Source organism: Rhipicephalus sanguineus, chromosome 11 (genome assembly GCF_013339695.2).
Source record: "Rhipicephalus sanguineus isolate Rsan-2018 chromosome 11, BIME_Rsan_1.4, whole genome shotgun sequence".
NCBI classification, from domain to species: Eukaryota; Metazoa; Arthropoda; class Arachnida; order Ixodida; family Ixodidae; genus Rhipicephalus; species Rhipicephalus sanguineus.
In genome coordinates, this window is record NC_051186.1 from 51,259,811 (window position 1) to 51,282,907 (window position 23,097).

Genomic DNA, 23,097 nt, shown 5'->3' on the forward strand with positions numbered 1-23,097 from the left:
ATTCCATTTTCCAAAGCAGGGGTGGCCGGCGGAAAGCACTCCAGCAAGCAGCTTTTTCTGGGCAAATGCGATAAAGATACGGTTGCTCGCAACTTCAGCGAAAAAAGAAGAACAAAAAAGGATATCGTGTGCATAGCCACACCTGGCGATAAGCAATGAACAAGCGTTTCTTTAAGATATGGGTTTTCGGATGGCCTAGAAGCAAGACGGGCTGCTTTCCGACTGTCCGCCGGCCACCCCTGCTCTGGAAAGTGGAATGCGCTTGGCAATCTCGCTGTCGGCGTGCTTCGTGAACAACAGCGCCGCTTGTCGCAATTTCGCAGCTCCCGCGGACACCGTTCACTTGTTTACTGAAAAAAGTTAGGCGGGCAGATGAGATTGAGAAGTTTGCGGGGATAACGACACACGGGAACGGGTTGATTGGCCAAGCATGGGAGAGGCAAAGCAGCGGGTCTAGTCAGACTGATGATGATGATGACCACGATGATGACCGCAGCTAAGACCGCTAAATACACCACCGTCGCCGACAATCCTATATCAGCGGACCCAAAATACTCGCCTTAATTACATTCGAACGCCGACGACAGATCGCCACGCCCATGCGATACATGTTGAAGATGACACACCCAAAAAAGGTTTCAAGCTCGAGCGCGTGCACCGTATAATTATGCGTATAATATGACACCGCCAGCGGGAACAATTTTCCCGCAAGGGAGCATCTGGAGGCAAGGTATGTACAGCGTAATCCGGAAAGCGAAAAAAGCGCGCTAAAATTAAACAAACAATGAAAACAAGGACGTCAAGGTATGCCTTTATATATAAGCGAGGCAGAGAGCACCCTTATACACCACAGCGCCATATCATACACGGCAGCACACTCCCGACCACTTAATAAAGACGATGCCCCCATCTTCCTTTCTTTCCTTCTTTCTTTCTTTCTTTCTTTCTTTCTTTCTTTCTTTCTTTCTTTCTTCGCTTTGCGAGTGAAAATTAAAATAATCCTGAACGCGGCGTATCCAGTGAGCCTTCGCTACGCGCAAAATAATTACGAAAACAAGGTGACGCCGGGTAGACCTGACAGCGTATTTCTGGCTCCGCTTATCATCGTATAAATATCTTTCTTTCGCGCTACGCGGCGCGATGCTCGAAGCGGAAAAAGGCCTAATGGCGACGAGCTGTTATCATCATTAGCGAATCATAGGTCCGCGGAGTGGCGCCCGCAGCACTGAGAGATTCCCGCTCCCGATAAGCGGGGATGTCAATTTCGGCTTCGACCGCGCGCTTCTCCTTAATCGGTGGGCGTTTACTCAAGCTGAGCCAAGACAAAACCGAGGGGAGCCAAAAGCGACACGAACGTATATACACGCAGGTACAGTATATATATGTGTACACCTGTGCAGCAGACGACGCGCTTATACGTAGCAGACGACGTAAAACTGAAACCGGGAAAAGCGGTTGACAGTATATGTAATCACTGCGTAAGGGGAAAGAAAGTAAACGTGGAATAAAGTGTCGCCGACATCTAAAGTGGCTTGGCTTGTCCAGTCTTAGGTGCTAGTTGCTTTCAGCAAATAAGTGCAGTGCAGCAACTGAGTCAATAATTGATACGCGTCCACCAATCACAAAAACCGCGTCGATGCGGAATGCATTCGCGGATTCGCCGTCTGTTTGTGAATATACAACAAGCAGACGACACTGTAAGAGCCACTCTATGATGTTCAAGCGTATGTTTTTAATTTGCAAAGTTTGTCTTTAGGTATAATTAAAGAAAGGCGTCGATACGCGAACTAATTTCGATTCGTGAAGAAAGTCCGGAAGAATGATATTGCACACGATTCCCAACATTCAGGGGCAGAGGCCATGTTGCATCGAAAGCGACGAAGAAGGCTTAGATGACGACGCGAGATATTGTCCACAGCAAGTACATGCTGGATTGTGACGTCACAAAAGGGGTAGAATATGCGCGCTATAGCAGGGCCCGCGCTATAAAGTAGTGGCGAGACAGCAGTCACAGTTCGGTTGCTTTGTCTCATGAGAGACAGTATAACGCGCAAAGTCGACGCCTTTTGACGGGTTCCTTCTAAAGGTGCTAAATTCTGTGGGAATCCCCGTGTCGTCTTAACCCGCAATGCGGCACTGCTTTAACGAGACCTGCTTCGCGAGCTGTCGCAGATGCTATCACCAGATACGCCAAAAGTACTCCTAAAACGTAATTAAATTACATTACTAATAACTTCCATAAACTTTTTGAAAATGTAATTGAATTACATTATCAATTACAGTTGGCCGAAAATAATCACATTCCATTACTATTATCTTTGCAAAGTAATGAAATTACTTTGCAATTACTCTAACGAAAGTTTGTCATTCATGCAGAACTTGTGTACACTTTGTTTACAACAGACATAGAGTGAAATTTCAGAGATATTTGTTCAAATTCCCACGCTTGAGGTTGGGCACTCGGATGAACTTGTCCTTTTTGGTCAATTTTTTTTTATTCCACAAGGGAAGCGGACATGCCACACGAGTCTTCCTGTGTGTGTGTGTGTGTGTGTGTGTGTGTGTGTGTGTGTGTGTATATATATATATATATATATATATATATATATATATATATATATATATATATATATATATATATATATATATATATATATATATATCTTAGGGTAAATGGACAAATGAGTAAATTTCTTCAATGTAGTACAGGGGCGTAGCCAGAAATTTTTTTCGGGGGGGGGGGGGGGGGCTCAACCATACTTTGTGTATGTTCGTGCGTGCGTGCGTTTTTATGTGTGCGTGTATATATACGCAAGCAAAACTGAAAAATTTCGGGGGGGTTTGAACCCCCCCAAGCCCCCCCTTGGCTACGCCCCTGCTGTAGTAGTTTTGAAGTACTTCATTACATTACTGATTACAGCGAAAAGCACGTTAACTACTGCAACCTCATTACTGCCAAGTCTGATCGTCATGCAGCGAGCCACTGTCGACAACTCCTGCAGAAGGAGTACGACAACCATGGACTACCGTAATACTGCGCAGTTTTATAACCCGAACGTGCTCCAGCCGTCTCAGACACTATCTGCCAGAGATCGGTTGCGACTACATAGCAGCGGACAGCACGCATTTAGAATGCGGAGGTGCTCTTTAATACATGGGGAAGACGAAAGCGAAAAACACAAAAGGGAGATCTAGATATTCGATAGCCACGCAGCTTAACACCCTCCCTTCGCTGCGCACCGGCAGCTGCCGGTGCGCAGCGAAGAGTTCTTTCGCGGTAAAATAATTATGTCGATGCGACCGGCAGAGCGCGTGCGCGTGTGGTTCGCGACCGCAGCGCCGAATATCAATGAGGCGGCGGTGGACGAAGGCGAGCGCTGGATCAACTGGTCGGTGTGTCACCCCATCTGTTGCTTCCGCGCGTGTCACTGGGTTGCCCACACGCCCGCGGTGCTTCTAAGCGATAGTTCCAGATAGGAGCCGTTAGGTGCGTATCATTATCGTCATCATCATCAGCCTGAATGTATGTATGTATGTATGTATGTATGTATGTATGTATGTATGTATGTATGTATGTATGTATGTATGTATGTATGTATGTATGTATGTATGTATGTATGTATGTATGTATGTATGTATGTATGTATGTATGTGCGCAGATTACGCTTCGCATTAACCTAAAGGCCGAGTTCACTGTAGGGGCAAAGTGACATCGGGCCAGTCCCCTTCCCCTTAGCAACATCTATATTTCATTTGTGCTGTCGCCACGGGGGCAGGCGAAAAATTGAGAAGGCTGAAGGGTGGAGAGAGTGAGTCAAGAGGAGAAAGAAGGGCAATGCGAAAAGGAGGCGCAAATTCGAAGTGTGAGGACCGCGCATCGCGAGGCGAAACTGGTTTTTCCACGCTGTCGGCAGTAGCAGCGCGCGCAGCGCGCGTATGAACCTGGAATACGCTGCGAACGATTTGCCAGGCGTCCAGGAAGACGTCTTTCTTTTCGCACCGCCGCTACATGCAGTGTCGATCGACGTCGAATTCCCTTCGAGTCAACGTTGCGACGTCCCAACGTTAACGCCACGCGCGAAGTTGTGACCTGCAGGCATAGGTCGGCAAACTCACCCACGAGTCGACTTAGACTCACTCAGACTCAGACTGAGTCCGAGTGAGTCCGGCTGAGTAATATGTTAGTGAGACGTGAGTCCGAGTGAGCCGTAAGAGCAAAATATATTTCATGAGTGAGTCTGAGTGGGCTGCACATTTTTTGCCGACCTATGTCTGCAGGTGATAAAAGTTGTTGAAACTCATCTGGCTTGGTATAAACCACATCGCCCAAACTGTCATCCTCTTGATGAGCCACCGCGCTGGTACAGCCGACCCGAAAGTCGTGGGTTCGATCCCGGCCGCGGCCGTCGCATTACGATGGAGAGGCGAAATGCCAGAGGCCCGTGTATCGTGCGATGTCAGTGCATGTTAAAGACCACCAGATGGTCGAAATTTCCGGAGCCCTCCACTACGGCATGCGTCGTAATCGTATCGCGGCTTTGACATGTAAAACCCCAGATATTAGTATCATTATTATTACTATAACTGTTCGGGTTTTACGTCCCAAAACCACGATATGATTATGAGGGGCTCCGTATAGTGTAGCATCGGAAATTTCACCCACCTGGGGTTCCTTAACGTGCACCTAAGTATTATTATTATCAACATCATCACGCTTGGTATATACCGTGAAATCCAAACAGCCATTTTATAAAACTCGGCTGAAGAGTAACTTTAGCCGCGAACCTTCACGCTTACAAGATTGACAAGAGCGGCGTTTATAACCGAGCCTCACATAATTTCTTCTCTCAAAATAGCGAAGCCCAGACAGATCGAACGGAATAACAGAGAAACAGTGAGAGACAAAAGAGCACCGTATGCAACCACGGCCATCGGGTGTGAAATTCGCCGTACATCCTGTCCGCTATAAAGAGAGTAAACAGAGAGAACCGACGCCGGCAGCTTCTATATGCACTTCCAAGCCAAGTTCGCCAGCTCGGCGTTGCAGCGTTTTGAAGGTCTCTCACGAGGAGCTGTGTCTATAGACAGAACATCCTCACGGTTTGACAGCGCGGTTGCTGTCTTCATTAAAAGCCAACCCGTACATACGTGCCACATAAGTACGTTCGCATATATAGATATATATACAGATACGCGGATGTCTCTATCCACTGACTGCAGCAGCTTGTACATGTATATAAGGCATCCTTACGCCACGTAGTGGACGCCTGCGCGCGCGCATTGCGTGTCTGTATGCTCAAGATCACCAGCAACTCAGAAGGTGGCGAGAACATTGCCGCGCATATATATATATATATATATATATATATATATATATATATATATATATATATATATATATATATATATATATATATATATATTATATATATATATATATATATATATACGGGTGTGTAAGTGTGTGTGTGTGTGCACGGACACAGAAGACTCACTTTTCTCAAGCGGTGCACCAGCAGACATTAAAAGAACCCGCGCGGTCCGGTGGTTATCAAAGGAAAAGAATCAAACAGAAGAATGCAACGAGAAGAAAGGAAGAGCAAACGAAGCAAAAATGGCCGGAAAGAAAGACGGAGTGCGAGTTCCAAGAATGGACAATGGCTATCGAAGGACAAAAAGGCGCTTGCGTCATTGCCATACACGTTGCCTATAGACTCCTCATATACCATGACGCGTCGTCTGCTGCAGCAGTGTGCGTATAAGTGTTATAGCCGATAGGGCGGCCATGTTTCCAGAAGACAAGGCTTAGCGCAAATAAAGGAGGGAGAGAGGGAGAGAGAGAGAGAGAAAAGGCCTTATATCGACGTCCATTCTTTCTTGTCCTTTATTTCGCGAGCGCTTCTATAGCCTGCGTTTCGACATCGCGCCTTCGGCGTGATCTGTGTGAGAGGAAGAGAGAGTTCGAGAGCGCGGAGTCTCGGATCTTCAAAAACGATAAAAGAAAGAACAGGACGCGCGAGGTTGACGTCGAGAGAGATTATCGTTTCAAGATGAAAAATGGATTCGGTGTCAACAGAGTCAAGTCACACCGTTCCCTCCCCTTGTACTCCTGGCTGTTACAGCATTCGCTCGATTCGTTTTGTGTGTGTGTTTCGTCTGCTGTGGGTGACTCGAGCAGACGACGAAGCGAAGCAGAAGAACGGCGTGCATGCCTTCTTGGAAATGTGTCTTGGTAGCGAGTCAACAAAAACAACAAGAAATCCCTTACGAAGAAGCGAATTGATAAAATTAAGAAAGAAAACCAACTCAGTCACTCACGTTCAAACTGAGTACAAAGACGATCTTGCTCTTATGAGTTGGGGCAGCCATAATTATCCAAGATTAACCAGTAATTAACATCATTTAGCCAACAACAGTCATCGCTTGGTAACGCTGGCCTATATTTACGAATAGTTAGCCAACACTATACAGGCAGCACTATCGATTATTTATCCACCTTTAGACATCACCAGGTGGGACTAAGCAGCATTGAACATCACATAGCCAAGACTAGCCGTCATTGTAGCCAGTGATAATTAGCGCTGGTACTATACGAGAAAATGCGGTAGTTAAGTTTGGTCAGACGTATTCGTCGCAATATATTACAAAATGTGGGTAGGAGAGCGTGGCATGAAGGCATGGTCTTTAAAAAACAACCGGTTTCTCGTTCTCGAGCTCAATGAAGGTTCAAGAAATGAATACAAGAGGTGTACTTAGATAGATAGATAGATAGATAGATAGATAGATAGATAGATAGATAGATAGATAGATAGATAGATAGATAGATAGATAGATAGATAGATAGATAGATAGATAGATAGATAGATAGATAGATAGATAGACAGACAGACAGACAGACAGACAGACAGACAGACAGACAGACAGACAGACAGACAGACAGACAGACAGATAGATAGATAGATAGATAGATAGATAGATAGATAGATAGATAGATAGATAGATAGATAGATAGATAGATAGATAGATAGATAGATAGATACATAGATAGATAGATAGATAGATAGATAGATAGATAGATAGATAGATACTATCTCTTCTCTCTGGGCTTTTCACTCAAGGTGCACAGAACACAGAGCGCCAGTGTCGGCCCACTTAACGTCAAAGCAAAGCCGCACTTATTCGCGCCAGCGCGCGTGCAGGGCTTCAACATTCACGTCCATTTGTTCCCGTTCCAAGAGCGCGAAAACAAGAACATTTACGGGGCAAATGGAAGGAGCACAGAAAAAAACATAAAAACGAATAAGGTCTTTCTCGAAACCATCAGAGAGCACAGCTGTACTGCGCGACCTTTGATAGCGATGAGACCTCGTCCAAACGTAATACATAAAAGTGTACGCGCGCCCGGTCAAGAGGGTCCCTCGCGTCGGCTTCGAAGCAGACTCGGCTTGGCTAGATTCAGTATATAGTATAAACGCGGAGGGAGAAAGCGGTCGGGATGCGAGCGAGCGAGTGAGCTCTTTGAGCTTCTATACAGCCAAGGCGGGCTCGCGTCAGAAATTGAGTTTGACGTTAAAAAGCGCCCCGCAAACCTTTTCCCCGACAGCCGGCTCGCTCGGCGAATGGATATTTTGCGACGGTGCTGGAGCCGCCACTTCAAGTGCGCTGTATCCTCGCTGGCTGCGGGTCGGATGGCTGGGTATAAGCCGTCACTTTAGAACAGCCCTCTCCCTCCCCCTCCTTTCCCGGTCTCGCTCTTATGCCATCATCCGTATATACATACGTACATACAGACTGCCATGGAACAAAAGAAGCTTTCAGCGAGCGAGCCGCATAGCGTAACTACATGCAACGGCGTTCGCGCGTCGGAGCGCGTTGAAGCGTCGAGACGCGTATGGGTGTCTGTATCGCGCGAGGTGGCGGCGTGAAAGTGCGCAAGCGAGACAGAGAGCATAATTGAGTTTTTAAGCGATGCCGAGCGGCGGGCGCCGCAAAGAGTTTGGTGCTCGTGAAAAAGATTGCGAGGAAAACAAAGTGTAACGAAAGGGAACAGAAAACTCATCCAAAAGCGGAGCCGGTGCCGGTTCAATCAATATCACGCGCGCTACGCACCGACACCATTTGTCACGGGTCTGATCTTTTCGCAGCCGATCCGTTACCTCTCTCCCTGTCCCCTTACTTTTTCCCCATTAGTTAGGTTTAACCTGGTTTGTTTCTTTCTTTATTTCGCCCCTTCCCAAGATCTCAAGCGAAAGACCCGCCGCGGCGGTCTAATGGTTACCGTGCTCGACTGCTGGCCCGAAGGTCGTAGGATCGAATCCCGGCCGCGGTGGCCGCCTTTCGAATGGAGGCGGAATGCTATATAGAGGCCTGTGTAGCTTAGATTTAGGTGCACGTTGAAGAACCCCAGGTGGATCGAAACTTCCGGAGCCCTCCATTATGATGTGTCTGATAATCATGGTTTTGGGACGTATAACCCCAACAATTATTATTATTACATTGTTATGGGAACGACACAGACTGGAATATGTATAGATGTATTTATAACTGGTTAGGCGAGCAGCGCTGCCGATACAAACAGCTGGAGCCGGCCCTTGCTCTTGTTCTTGTTCACCTTCAACTCTGGCCCACACCCACAGTGGGGATCGGCCAAGAATTGAGTGGATTTATATAATGTTATAGTACCTTAGAAGGGAGGCTACAGAATAGAAACATTATAAATTTGATAGGAAAGTTTGACGCTTGATCCTTCTCTTCGTCTTCTTCATCGCGATTCCCCTGGAACGTAGCAATATCTTATGCGAAAGCGACCAGGGGCGGGGGTGGGGGGGTTCAACCATACTTTATGTATGTTCGTGCGTGGATTTGTATGTGTGCGTGTATATATACACAAGCAAAACTGAAAAATTTCGGGGTGGGGGTTGAACCCCCCCCCCCCTGGCTACGCCCCTGAAGGCGACGACAAAAGAAGAGCTGCAGCTCTTCCTTAACCAACTAACCACGGTTTTTTTGTTATAGTTAACGGGGTTTAACGTCCCAAAGCGCCTCGGATTGTGTTTCATAGGAAGGTAATCATTTCCGGGGCTTCGTGAGAGGCGCCTATCCAGGGAGTATCTTGTCGTACGTTGAGACCGGCCGAAATGTATACAGATGCCAGATGAGGTGAAGTTGGAGAGCTGTAGTGGAGGGCTCCGTATAATTTCCACGCCATGACATCGACCGGCGTACACCGTGGAAACTTGCACAAGACGATTGTCGCCTTTGTTGTTGACGTCATTGTCACTGCTGCTGTCGTTGCTGTGATCGTTGATCTTGATATCGCTGCCAATTGTTGTTGACATCGACGTCACCGTCCGCAAGCAAATACGAAACTATAGGCCTGTAGACTAGCTTATAGCCGGTCGGCTGCAGAAAGCCACAGCTAACAAATCGACATATCATCCATAATGCACATACGTTTTACCTCCAGCTTTAACGCTTTCGCTGTTAAAATAAAATGACGTATTCCAGCTTTGTAGTGACCAAGTGTAACTTCACTCTCAATTCATTTTTATCTTTCTTTTTGTGTTTTTGCGGGGCATCATTCGTAACTTTATGGAAACTCACTAGAAAAGCTCTCACGCTAAATACTCCTCCCACTCGCTGTTTCTGGTAGCGAAAAAGTAATACAAAAAAGTAAATAAACTCGCACGAAAAAAAAAAATCAAAGCTGCCTGCTCCTCGGTATACCTGAGTATAGGCCTTAACTTAACCCTAATGCGACACTGAGCTGTGATGCCGCTTGTATCAGCTCACGCGCTCGGATACCTTTTTCTCCCGACACCTACAAAGAGGTATATAGCGCCACTACACTCTCCGGTAAAAGCCATCAGACACACCTCGCCTCTACGGCGCCGGTAACTAAACGAAGTTTTGCCATTAGGGGGTCGTGTCGTTGAAACTCGGCGCCACTACACGGCAAGAACATATGTATGGACACTGCTCTTGTTTTTCCTTTTTTTTTTGTTCCAAATGGGTGGACTCTTCCCCGCCCTCCTATCGAATACACTGCAGTATATAGACCTTTCCAAGAGAAACAGCTCCTTCTAGGAAATGTGGCGACAATACCATGACGCGGATGCAATTTTCTATCCGTCGCCGAGGGGAAAAAACATGAAAGGACACCGCACTCTCTTGAAAGACACCGCGTCAGCGATACTCTCCTTGTTCATACACATACTGCACGTAGACAGTTTCTTGGAAGGGGGGGGGGGGGAGGGGGTGATCCGATTTCACTTTAGGTATGTTCGTGTGTGTGTGTGTGTGTGTGTGTGTGTGTGTGTGTGTGTGTGTGTGTGTGTGTGTGTGTGTGTGTGTGTGTGTGTGTGTGTGTGTGTGTGTGTGTGTGTGTGTGTTGGTGCGTACGTACGTGTATGCGTGGACGTATGTACAACAACGCGACATCGTATGTTTAACATAACAACTGCTACGAGCCATTGCTCGCGAAAAACCGCATCACGCCGCTGCAAATCTGGAGGTAATGGCTCTGGTTTAAGTGTTCGAGTCAAAACGATGACACGAACTGTAGGCGCTGGAAACGAAGGTACGCGCATTACGTAGCCCTAAATTTTCCGTGATTACTGTACGTATATAGAAGACGAAAACATTTCGGGGATGAGGGCGGTTGATCCCTCAACTTCTCCACTGAGTACGCCAGTGAAAGCGCTTGTAGTATGCGCTGCCGAAAGCAAACAGTCAGCATCATATAGTGTGCTACCAGACGCTTGTATATAAAGCTCATTCCAAGAAAATGGCTGCATGTCCTGATGAGCGAGTTGAAAGTCCCAACCTGCAGTTGTCTATACTGTATCCAAGACCTTCATCTGCTTCTAAAAAAAAAAAACCCCACTAAAGTTCAGCGGTAAACAACATCTTTCACGGCGAGGTGTCATTCCCGTATGCATATAATGCTGCTGCGCGATAATCATCGAATAGCATTTTACTTTCCAATATGTTATCCTATATATACAAACTTTAGAGTGGTTACCTTATGGCAATTGTGGCGATTGTATATAGGCGACGAGCTCACCGACATCTATTAAAGACTTGTAATTTAAAAAGCTAGCATTTAGAGACATTTCGAGATCTTATGCTGAATTTACTGGATAACTGGCTATGGTGTATTGAAGAGGTATACGAATAGGAGAGACATTCACACAGGAAAGTATCAGACACAAAACACGCGCACACATTCCTTACGTGAATGCATACAGGACCATTGAGCGCCCATCGCCATTAAAGCTTTGCGTATACACAGCCAACTTCGAAACGCTTTCTAAACGATTATTTAGTGCGTTTAGCCTTTATTCCCAGCGTTGTGGACACAGACGGGCTATGCGTTTGTTGTGTGGGACACTTGCACTCCATGTAAAGAAATACAAGGGGAGGGAAGGGGGGGGGGGGGAGGGAGGGTCGAAGGTTTTGCAACGCTAACAGAATCTGGCGTCACGCTAAAAGTATACATACTTTCTGTCGACAAAGCAATCTACTATGTCTTCTATATGTCGTCCACGGTGCACTGATGGATACAGTCGCTTGTTTGATTGACTCAAACAACTCTCGCTCTTTACGGAGCCCTGCCGACACGACCCAGTTTCTTCATCTCCGCAGTAAGGCATACAACCCATGTACAAACACAATAGGAACGCGCGCGAGAGTTCAAGGACAGTATTCAATTCACGTAAGGCTCGTGGCCTGTACATTTAAAAGGTTGCACGCGCGATAAACGTTAGTTGATGACGTCGTCTCTTCTGATGATGTGCGTCTAGTGTACTGATGGTGCGCGTACTGAGGGTGCGAACAATAACGATGCTGTGCGCTGAGCCAGAACATAGCGCCACCTCCATTCTATAACTTCAAGCACACGCCCCAAATTATAGGCTATGCTTTGTGTATATACACGCATCTGTGTGCCGTTAATTATACGCCATCGTGTTCAGGTCATCTTTCAAGCCTCACATTCGTTAACCCTGACTCACACGATCAAGTCTATCGTTGTCATCGTTTGTATACATATATGGGCTTACATATCACATGTACTCTAACACTACATTTCATATGTATTACGTCATCGTTTATATACTAGGGCAGACAGAATTATTAACATGATCAAAAAATAACAAAAGTTAATTTAGAGGGAATTAGTTATTAGAAGTAGTCGAGGAAAAGAATATTTCGGCCATGAATATTGCTCTATAGGCACATTGAAACATCATGCTTGTGTCGTGTATTTGGACGTCATATTGGTCGGGGCACAACAGCGGAACGGCATCGTCGAAACTTGGACGAAGTCCTCCAAAGACTATTCGATGCCGGATTCCGATTGAACCGAGAAAAATTCCAGTTTCTATCGGCCGCGATCTGTTACTTGGGACACACCATTTCTGCAGACGGTGTTCAACCTTTACCTCAAAGAATAGCAGCAAACTTCCCTACTCCAACGTATTTGAAGCAGGTGCAGTCATTTTTAGGCCTCGCGCCGTACCTGCGCATGTTTGTTCCCAACTTCACATCGACAGCTCCAGTCACCAATATGCTTAAGGAAGTGTCGACTTATGCGTGGGGTCCTTCACAAGATGCCGCCTTTCAAGCCCTCAAGCACCAGCCGACACAGCGGAGATTTGTATGGCGGGGTAAAGTCAGCTTCGAAAATTGGTGTCAGAAACCGTTTAAGCGTGCACCTCAGTCTAAGTACAGATGTGTCTTCCCACTTCGCGCGGCCATCGAAATGAAGCCGACCTGGCGACCAATCGAACCCGCGTCATCAAGCTTAGCTACGCCACACATAACCCCTAAGCTGTATGGTGCGCCGACCAGAGGATGGTAACCAGACAGGGATACAAGTTCTCCCCGCCGTCACGTCGGCCTTGATGTCAACTCATCCACCAACCGGACGGTCGAGGTGACGCGCTTTCTTTTAGGTCGGCACTTAAAACACGCGTCATCACGCGCCAGCGCGCGCTGACACTCGTATATATATGTACATACACGTTGTGTGCACATGCGACTGCGCAAATCCCGGCGTAGTGTATACGTGGTCGTCGAGATGACAGCTTAATTGCGCGGCTTTTTTGGAGACTATGCAAGCGTACAGATGACGTTTTCGCGCGGTCGTGGCGTTGCCGAGTGCAAAAAGAAATGCGTCGTGTCTACATCTGCGTGCACGAAAGACGCGCGTTGATGAGACGTGCGCAAATTATTTTCTCGCTCGAGGTTGACACTTGAGGCATTACTTCAAGAGCTTTCCTTTAGAAAACAAAAAATTGAAGCAAGAGGTCCCTATACATGGGTCTTTTTACACCATGCATTATTCTAGATGCTATATGACGCAATTAATATATTATGGATTAATTATTCTCTGTGTCTTTCTGAATTGTGTATAAACGATTACAGTTTTATGAAAGAAGCCTTCAGGTACGTGCATACGTAATTATAGCGGATTCTAACATTTACATAACGCAATAAATAAAGTTTTGAATGTGATCGCTTGACAAACTCGTAAAGTCCTTTTTTTTTCTTTTTACGCTTGTCAGTGATCTCATCAGCTCACGTTACTGTGATTGTGAGAGTGCTTATGCTGGAGGTACGCAAGCCAAGAAGTTAAAGCAAGAAAAACGGGCACATAGTGTGCAGTCCTGAGCATCAATGTGCTACCATTTAAAAGGGTGTTTCAGATAGGGCGCCAAAAGAAATTGTACAGTGAAAATACAAACAAAATCACCGGACAGCCACTGTGCCATTCCACTGTGCTAGCCGGAACCCTGGCTGAAATTATGACACGGGAAATTTGAGAACATGTTATATGCAAAATAATAGTATTGGTGTGTGTGTGTGTGTGTGTGTGTGTGTGTGTGTGTGTGTGTGTGTGTATGTGTGTGTGTGTGTGTGTGTGTGTGTGTGCGTGCGTGTGTGTGTGCGTGCGCGTGCGTGGTGTGTGTGTGTGTTTGTGTGTGTGTGTGTGTGTGCAGATACTCTGAGCGTTGAACTGCACGTCTGAAGACAAGAGGAGATTTAAGTACGCGTGCATAATATAAACAATCAGAACTTGTACAGACATCAAAACTTTAGACACGCGTTATCTATGCGTGTATATTTATACATTGCTATAAAACTTCCTTTATGAAAAAAGATAATAGCGCCAGGTTCCCGCACCTGAAAGCCTGAATATCAATGTGCATTTTTTTTTCGTACGCTGAATAGATGAAGGTTCCAGAATGCTTCACACCGCAATCAAAGTACAGAACCTTTCTTCCTCACTTTTTGCCACTCACTTTTGCGATTCGCCGGGCGAAAAACGAAGCGAACCATAATGGAGTTGACTTTGTAGAACACATTCGCTCGTATACACACACTCAACTTTTTAGACAAATCTGAATGTGAAAGAAAAAAAAAAACCGAAGCAAATAAACACCAAGCCTACATATCCGAGAAATAGACGATTTTTTTGTATTATGCAAATTACACGCGGTAGTCCATTCTGAGCATATAAAACACGCTTTCTAAGCCAGAAACGGTTCATCGTATATTTTATATATACATGTATATGCGTCAATGGTACTTGAACACACACGCTCTCGTGGGATGCATTTGAAGTTTTCTCGCGAGGTGACACGAAGTGTGTGTATGTATATATGAAGATATCTATATGTATAGACTGGGGCGAAGTAATAAAAAACTCTGCGGACCCGTATCACGAGCGTGCACGCATACATATTCACGAATAATAAAAAGTCTAGATATTTGAGGGTCGGAGGAAACGATATATAGAGAGAGATGTATAGAGTTGTGTTCGGGTCGCTGCCAGGGCCAACGCCGCTCAAACACTCGGGCCGACCCGGCGTCACCTGGGTACTGATTAGGAATACACTGGTACCGGGTAATTCCCCAGAGGTGCATATGGGACTCAAAACCTCCCGTTATTGTACATTTAAGCTTTACAGAAAAAAGGCGGGGAAATGGACGGCATATATGTACTGTATATAGAATGTGCGTGGATCTATATCGGTGAGAAGTTATAAATAAATAAATGAATAATAAGAACAAATGGAACGATTTTTTCGCATCTGCAACTGAAACCGCCATACTTTTAAGGAAGAACTTGCGGGTGCCACGCGCGATGTATAGACTCATGTATGTTCACACATGCAGCGTGGTTTTGTATATCACTATGCTTGCAGCGCCTGGGGCGTATTATTTATTTATTTACTTATTTCATTACGCCATCAAGACCAAGGTATTACAGAGGGGAGTACATGGGTAAAAAGAACATTCAGAAATAATTAACAATGCATCAAAAATGATTGACAATGGAATCAGGGAGCGATGATGTCGGATATACGGCTGAAAGAAACTGAGTTTTCAGGGAACCGGTCAAATTTCGTAACCAAGAGCAACCGAAGTGAACATTTATCGAACTGCTGCAGGTGTATACCTATATGATATGCGCAGCGCTCGAACATGAAAACGCTTGGATTTACGAATATCGCGGTCGCTTCTTGGGCATGCACATCCTCGTTCGCCATACATGTTCATCATCACGTGGCGTTCTTTCATCGTCATCGGTTGCGGGGGCTCGTCTGGTATGTGATCGGAGATGCATCACTATATACAACTAACGCACATCTTCAGCACCGTCTTCGCGTGCACATGTCTGTGACGTCATACCATCCAGTAGTATCTGGGACTTTAAAGGGACACTAAAGCAAAACGATCTTTCTCATATTAGTAAAGTACTCTTTCACGATACCAAAAACACCACGCTTGCTGCGAGAAGACGCTTAGTAAGCGAGAAAACGCGCAAAAACAAAATGTGGCTGGCCACGCCGCCTTGAAGTTTCCCCACCATTCGCGGTGACGTCACATGTTCTGACGGCGCGTGCTAGGGACTATACGTAGTTCCTAATCGGTAAAAATGAAGTACATTGTCTTCTGAGGGGGCCATAGACTTAACATACGAAGTTTGGGGTAATTTTGTTGAGCCAATGGCGCTAGAATACGATAAATACACTTTGAAATTCGTGACGTCACGCGGGGAGATTTCAGCGCGTAATTTATAAATGAAGCTCTGAACTCGATTTTCTCCTCTATTAATAAACCCATGATGGCAAAATTAACGAAATTAGATTTATAAGAGCACAATCTATCGATCTAAACCGATTCATTGTTTCTCTTTATAGTGTCCCTTTAAGTGCCAAAGACATGATATGATTATGCGGCACACCGGCTTCGGAAAATTTCGATCATCTTGTGTTCTTTAACGTGCACTGACATCAAGCCAGTACACGTGCATCTACCATTTCGCCTCCATCGACATGCGACCGCGGCAGCCGGGATCGGACCCGCGACTTTCGGGTCAGCTACCGAGCACCGTAACCAGTGTACCACCGAGGCGGACGTCACACCATCCAGTTTTGTGTACACATGTGTTGTGCTCATATATATATATATATATATATATATATATATATATATATATATATATATATATATATATATATATATATATATATATATATATAAGCAGCGAAACGTGATATAGCCGTTACAAGCCACCACGGCGCGGGTGAACACATGACATATAACGCAAAACGCGATGTGAGCACGTGACGGGGCGAAAATCCGTTGGGTGAGATGGCAAAACCTGTACATATGTAAGCGTGCTTACACAGAACACGCTAAACTCACGTTCACAAAACCAAACTTCAGAAGAAGACAAAAATAGAGGGACGATAGCAAATAAATAGAAAGTGACACGGCACGGTCACGAGCGAACGGAACACAACACAAAGGGAGCGGAGGACTGAGAGAAGGAAAAAAAAAGAGAGAAAGAGGAAATGGAATATATAGATGACAGGCCGGAGGGTGTAAGGGAGGGAGGGTACACATTATTATAGATAACGACAACGCCAGCTGAAAAGTGAAGCCTCGCCGGTTTAGGAGGCCTTCGGGAGGCTAAAAGGGGGAGAGGGTGGTGAGGGGAGCATGTGAAGGGAACGAATTAATGGGGCGGGCTTACGTTCGGTTCGCGCGGCGTCGTAATGAACAGCGAATTGAGCGTAATTTGACGACGATGATGTTGAAAGGAAGAGGAGGAAAGGAGGAACTGTGATGAGCGAGTGAGAAGGGGCGCGAGGGTGCACGTTTTCGTTTTGTGCTTTATAATCATTTGCTGTATGCTTGCACTATAGTGCGCTTCATAGATTGCGTTGAATGACTTCAGTATGTGTGTGTGTGTGTGTGTGTGTGTGTGTGTGTGTGTGTGTGTGTGTGTGTGTGTGTGTGTGTGTGTGTGTGTGTGTGTGTGTGTGTGTGTGTGTGTGTGTGTGTGTGTGTGTGTGTGTGTGTGTGTGTGTGTGTGTGTGTGTGTGTGTGTGTGTGTGTGTGTGTGTGTGTGTGTGTGTGTGTGTGTGTGTGTGTGTGTGTGTGTGTGTGTGTGTGTGTGTGTGTGTGTGTGTGTGTGTGTGTGTGTGTGTGCGCCCTCAAACATGTTCAACGAACAAAACGAAGAATGTAGATAGTGTATAGTATAATTCGATGGTGCCTCTTTGCTCCATGCATCGCGATTCCATACGCCGTCGTCAGCATTACTAAAGAGAACACTCGTGCGTGCGACCAACGGGGTGATCAACGCTCATTTGTGTGCGTGCGTTCCCTCATAGTTCGCAGCTTTCCTACCCTCGTCATGATTCAGTTCCCTTTCCCCAGTTCAAGGTAGCCAACCGGGCAGAGCCTGGTTAACCTGCCCGGCTTTTTGTTATGACTTCTCCCTCTCTATTTATCTGTCGAGTTGACTTCCTAACATTTCTTCGCGAAGTTGGCTTCTCAGAAGTATATAGGTCTTGCATTCTTTCTTTGTTTTTTTTTGTTTCGTTTTTTTTTTCGTCCAACATAGTGACCCACTGAGCATCTTATATTGCGGGACGTATGTGTTAAGACACTCTCAAAACGCAATGTGGTGCGTTCTCTTCTCTATTTCTTCAAGAGGGTATACGTTACGCGCACATCAATACGCATGCGCATATCGCATGTCACTGGCGCCATTTTGGTGACGAATGAAACGGTAGAGATTTCGGAGAGAAATAAGGGATCCGACGAAGATAGACGCAAAGTACAGGTAATGATGCGCGCACGGGAGCGAAGTAATAAGACACCGGAGGGGGATTGGCTTCCGTTCCACCACGCAGATCTACAGCCCAGACCAGGCGGGCGCAGCGATTGTCCATTGTTGCAGCAGGCTTGCACAGCCTTATACTAAGCTCGTTCGGGCAGCGGCTCCGTGCCAGCAGGAGGCGCTGCTGACAATGCGAGAGGGCATATAATACGCATAGAGAGATAAAAGAGGGGGCAGGTGGTGGTAGTGGCGGTGGGGGCGATATTATGGACTCCGTTCTCGTACTCTTTGTATTATAGGCATTCGTTTCTCTGTGTTCGTGTATTATACGACGAAGAGAATACGCGAGGGAAAGGCGACGGGGAAGGTGGGACTGGGCTGTATGGTGGAAAGCACGGTATAATCTCGATTCCATCGCGTTACATATACTCCACAAAAGATGCTTTGCATTTTTCGTGTTTTGCTTCTCGTGGCAGTGTTATAAGTACGGGTATGCGACTGCCGACCGATGACGGTACTGTATAGAATACGTAATGGAACCCTATGAAGGTGAAACGTCAAAAACACGTGAATATGTATTTTGACATGAAAAGGAAAGATGGACAACTCAATTATTGGAGTGCGATAAAAGGTAACGACAGCGTATAACCAACATTAGTTGCCACTGACCAACACTAGCCATCGTTCAGCAAAGCTATAGCCGGCGCTAACAATCAACGAGCCATATCTAGTAAAATTTATCAAGCACTAGCCAATAGTCCATCATTTAGCCGACAGTAAACAAGAATATAGACGACGAGAGACAATAATGGCCTGCACTGACGTGCGCAGGAAGCGTACGCGCAGGCCTATGCGAGCACCCTTGAATGTGCTGCATTCCTTTACTGCATATACCAACTGAGCACACCTCGGCGAGCGTATATTGATCGTCTCTGTACAGTTTTATTCCCATAAGACACCAAGAAGCATGAAAAAGTATCAGAACAGTTCAAATGGAAACTGCCGGCCATGCCAGGAGTGGAGCTAGTAAAAACACATTGCGTGCAACATGCAACGTGCAGGTCAATGTATATACTCAGACTGGTACCTCGATTATATACGACCTGCACGGGAATCTGGAGATGAAACGTATCATTCGAAAATCGTATTATCCATACAAAGCTCTGATAAGTGTGAGAAACGCAATCGCAAATGTCCCTGTGGAGTCGAGTGATACTGCTCCGCATAACATCTCACACTTAGCGCGGCTGCTGGCATATAAGACGTTCGTCGCGATCGCTGGAACATTTTTGTAGGCTAGTATACACATGGGATGAAAAAAGCTGTAAGCTTTAGAAACACTGATAATACCCGACTTCTCACTCGTACTTTCCAATTTCATTTGAATACTCAATCGCATATTTTAATACTTCGTTAAAATACATTCCTGTATCGGACCTAGGTAGGAGAAGAAAAATACAGAGTCCTTCAATTATCTGTGAAAATGGAAGCCAGCGAAACCGTGATTATTGTAGGTCTTGTATAGTGAATATTTTTGTAGTAAATTTATATATTATGATTACTGACTATATCGAGCGAATCAACAGACATACAATACAAATATCCCAGTATTTCTCTTACGAATGACGCATATTATCTCGTCAACGGTGGCCTCAAAATAAAATTCTGTAGTCAGGCCCGTAGCCAGAGGGAGGGGGCCAAGGCCCTTCCCCCCCCCCCCCCCCCCCCCCCCCCGAAATTTTGATGACACATAGTGCTTTATCGAAAATAAATAATGAAAATAGGCGTTTTTCTCAAATAGTCAAGGCTTTCAGCAAGTGCCCCCCCTCCCCTTGAAAAAAATTCCTGGCTACGGGCCTGTCTGTAGTACATATGAAACCCCGTTGTTTCGAAAGTTATGTACATACATATATGGCGTGGCGTTCGTTTCTCGTGCAAGGGGTCTTGTCTATGAGGCGAAATTGTTCACGTCATTCTGCCACGTCGGCGAGATTCCACACTCTTATGTTTACATTTACGCCATGCGCATTTTCTCGACGCAAGAACGCTGGATTAGTCGAGTTAATCGGTTGAGCGAAAATTGTTTTTCTACGAAGCTTTTGTCAGCGGACGCGATCCGCCAGAACCTACCTCCGCGCAGCATCGCTATAAAAACGTGTCATCCGGGTTAACGTATTACGCGGAAACGTACCAACGAGACTCTAATATACATATCGGATTCCACGTTCTGGTTGAACTCCCCACACTCACCCTTTGATAGGGGTGTGCGAACAGTGAGTTTTGGTGATCGGATCGAATAGCACCAGAACAGCGAATCGAATCGAATACTTTCTGGAATATTTGCTTTGTTTTCGAACACTGAACAGACAACGTAACAACAACATAAAACGATGCTCGCATCCTAGTGTTCGAAAACTTTAGCATTAAATAACAAAGAATAATCGGCTGCGAGAAATAAGCAGCTTTTTTCATGCGCACAACTCTACTAAATTTAAAGGGAATGCGAATAGTCGTTGTATGAACATCCGTTAAACACCGGGGCCCGTACTCACAGAAACGTCTTACGCAAAAAAAAAAAAAAATGGTAAGAGGATATTTCAGCCAATCACGATGCGGGACGCATAATTAGTGAAGTCCGCTGACCAATGAGGGAAGCGCACATATGAAAGACAAGTTTTGTAAGTTCGGGCTCGGCTTCCCGAACGTTACGTATTGCTACTTGCATTGTGAAAGCTATCACTTTTTGGTGCACACGCTATTCCCGTTGGGATGAAATTTATCGTGCTAATGCCTCAATTTTGTGTTTATATTCGGCGAAGTTAAGGTTTGGAAATTTCTGATAATAAAATACTCAAGACCGAAGCGAATGGAGTCCTATTCTAATCAGTGGTGGTAGTCATGCATTTATAGTCGGTTAAACAAAAGACAATTTTGTATCGTTCGTCTCGCTCGCAAACCGTGGATGTTAATTGTCACAATTTTCTAAAAAGTGTGGGCTATACAGGATATACTGCGCACATATGTGCGTGTCCTTGTATACTCTTATGTGTGCATTTTTCGAATCATGTGCAGAAATACCCTGTTGTAGGTCGACTTTCTTATACATTCGTTATGTATATCTACTAACACCAACATGAAACAATCAGATTAGAGTGATAAACTATTAGAGAACTATATATATATATATATATATATATATATATATATATATATATATATATATATATATATATATATATATATATATATATATATACCGTGCCTAATATCCCCATTACGAGTTCATTATGAAACGAATAAACGAGTGTCAAAATTTCATTTCTGCATTTCGTGCCGAAACACTCACACTTATAAGTGTCGCGTCACGGATCTTACAGTCTGTCTTTTTTGTTACATTGGTACGTCCTTTTTATAAAATTTCCAGAAAACTTGTTATGTTAAATTGCCGGCTCTCTCAGAACGCGGTGCAATATAATTTTTACCGATAAAGAGTTATAGACATACATAGGCCCTAGCAGACAGCGTCAAAAATCTATGACGTCACGTTGAGTACGTGAGGGAACCGAAAGAAGTCATCTCCCCTGTATTTTTATGTTGCGAGTTCATTCGCTTACCGAGTGTGATTCACCGATACGCATCCGCAACACTTTCAATACAATAAATATGTTTTTCTCATTTTGTGACAGAACAAAACGATACTTAATGTAACATATATAGAGTTACATAATGCGTGAATACAGTTCCATGACCTATAATGCTTTTGCGTACACAGATATACCCCTACGCAGTGCAGTGACATGTCTATATATTTACAGTGTTCATATATAAATGAAAGAGAAATGACATGATACCCGCTTATGACTCTCTTTCTGAAACTACATGTAACGCGTTGTGTGGTATGCGCTGCTGATTTGGCCCACATCGGAACGTTGACACGTGACCACCAGGCGGACTTTAATGTAAAACATGCGGGACACCTCGTGTATTGTGTGTGGCCTCATCTGTAGAGACCTTAAGCAAAGCAGTTAAAAGCGGCACATTGCACCGCGGTTCTTGTGAATACAAAGCGCACTTTCTGCGTACGTTTCGAATTATGTGTCCGTCTGAGTGCCACCTTATAGCCATGTCGTACCCTACGCAGCCATGTCATACACCAAATATAGCCCCCGTTGGCATATTCGGTTGAGCGTTGGTCTCTGTAATATACTACAAAGCTTTTCTTTGCCTGCTGCCAAAGCTGATAACATGCATCACCTCAATATATATACTTTACTGACACTCTATTGCACGTTTGCGTGGAAAAAATATGTGATCAGCGTTTGCTTTTCAATATTTTCGTCAACAAGTTATGCCATCAATGTGTTTTATTGACAATTATTGTTACGCATTAGGCGTTATCAGGCTTATGCGTATTCCTAAAATTTTCAGTGTAATAATTAAGCACTGCAAAATTCGGTACACATAATTTTGTAAGAATATATGTATACAATTAATTTCAGCGTACGGGATTCGTCGTTTCAATGCAGCAGGAACATATTTGTTCCGAGTGTTTCAAAACGAAAAGAATTCACAGAAGCTGTTTCAATGGGAACAAAATTTTAAAGACAGCAACGAAAATGGTAGGACTATGAATGTTCGTGAAGTTATTGCACGCTTCCTCTTGGACGATTTCACGGTCTATGATGAAATTGCCACGTGGCTATCTCCTATATACTGCCCGAAAACTCGTTTCAACTGTCTGAATCAGTCAGTTATTCACTCAATGAACCAAGCAGTTAACGCGACTAAATATAACGCAAGTATTACTTTCACTATGCTTGGTGACATGTGTTCAAACGCACACACTTAACCGTATAACTGCCATTTCAAGCTTTCGATGTCTGTGTAATACTTTCAGCAGGTTTACCCAACTTGAGAGAATATATGTGCGAAGAGCTACATTTTTGTTCCTC

General features: G+C 44.9%; 1 protein-coding gene across 1 annotated transcript in view; it reads right to left on the minus strand.

Annotated features, from left to right (window-relative positions):
• LOC119373560 (homeobox protein SIX6) overlaps positions 1-23,097 on the minus strand; it is a 67,085-nt gene that overhangs the window by 41,978 nt on the left and 2,010 nt on the right. The window lies entirely within an intron of this gene.